Below are 1,766 nucleotides of genomic sequence, written 5' to 3'. Positions count from 1 at the left end.
ACTAATTGGTCTGAAGTATGCCCTGAGTACCGGGATTTTTAAAAGCACCCTGGGTGATTCTCATGTCCAGTTACAGCTGAAAGTCACTGCTACAGATACACTTGCATATGTGCAAAATATACCCAGGGTTATATTCACTGAGCTTTATTCTAATACCAGAAGGTTAGGAATAACCTGAGTCCCCATCAAGAGGGGCTGGATGAACAGATAATGATGCCGGTCAGCCATTAAGGACCACCCAGCTGTAACAGGAAGGATGACCCTCTCTGTATGCTGAGAGGGTGTGTTCTACAAGATACATCATGAATAAGCACAGCTGGGTACAGACGAGTGTGCTCAGAACAATACTACTGGGGGAGGGGTGTAAAAATATATTTGTATTTATTTGTATGGTGTGAAAACCTCTGGTAGCTCATCTAAGAAAAAAAGAACAGTGATGGGGGTTGGGATAGAAGCAGACAGGCCAAGGAGCTGGGGAGGGAGAGTTCACTGTATACCTTTTTAGTTTATTTCACTTTATTTCTGAACCTTTTAAATGCATTCTTTACTCAGAATACTAAACTACCACCCAAAACGGGCTTCCATATCTATTTGGCTGCCTGTCTCCAGGGTGCCCAAATGTGCTGAGGTTGTGGAAACCCCGTTTCCTTCTGCCTTTGATTGTTCTCTCTCTATTCATTGTTGCGATCGCCCTCTACTGGAATGAAAACAAAATTAGGTTAAAAAAAAAAAAAAAACAACCTAATTTTGAGCCCCTTTCTGCCCCTAAAGCAAAAACAAGAAAAAAATAAAAAAAAAAGGAAAAAATAAAAACCTGCAGACCAGACAGAGGTAAATAGTGTGTGTAAATATTTGTTTAAATTGAGACCCACACGATATAAAAAGCAATCTCATTCAACTTATGCCTCTTTAAGAGAAATCAAAATATGTGGCACTTAGCCCTTGTAATGTGCTGGGTACTGTTACGAATTAGGGGAATGGGCTGAGTGCAGTGCCTCATACCTATAATCCCAGAACTTTGGGAGCTTGAGACCAGCCTGGACAACATTATGTAGAGACCTCCATCTCTACAAAAAAAAAAAAAAAATTTTTTTTTAATTAGCCAGGCGTGGTGGTGGGCACCTGTATTCCCCCTGCTTGGGAGGCTGAGGCAGGAGGATCCCTTGAGTTCAGGAGTTGGAAGCTATAGTGAGCTATGACGACATCGCTGCACTGCAGTCCTGGTAATAGAGTAGACCCTGTCTCCAAAAATAAATAAATAAATAAATAAAATTGGGGGAGTAGTACAAATTTACTCATTCATTCATTTATTCATTCCCGGCACTGTGCTCACTGTGTGGGCAGGGGCCACACTCTCACTTGCCTGTAGGGGGCAGGCATGTAACACAAATGAACCAAGTGCTCAGCGTGTAAGAAAATGTTTTCTGGAAAAGGCAATCTTCTCTGTTCTACCTTCCTCTGGGTGTCAGGTTCATCTTCAGAACAACTTCTCCACCGAAAAAGGCCATGGTTCTTGGCTCCACCCTAGTGCTGTGCGTAAGAGTCCCAGGCCTCTAGTTATTTGCTCCAAGCAAAAAATCTAGATTTCTTGGAGAAATCTCTTATTCTTAACCTTTGGCCATAAAAGTTTGACATTTGGCTCGGTGCCTATAGCTCAACCGGCTAAGGCGCCAGCCACGTACACCTAGGGTGGCGGGTTCGAATCCCCAGCCCGGACCCGCCAAACAACAATGACGGCTGCAACCAAAAAATAGCCGGGCGTTGTG

This window comes from Otolemur garnettii, unplaced genomic scaffold, assembly GCF_000181295.1.
Source record: "Otolemur garnettii isolate 467f Iridium unplaced genomic scaffold, OtoGar3 scaffold00047, whole genome shotgun sequence".
Taxonomy (NCBI): Eukaryota; Metazoa; Chordata; class Mammalia; order Primates; family Galagidae; genus Otolemur; species Otolemur garnettii.
This window is presented reverse-complemented; position numbering follows the sequence as displayed.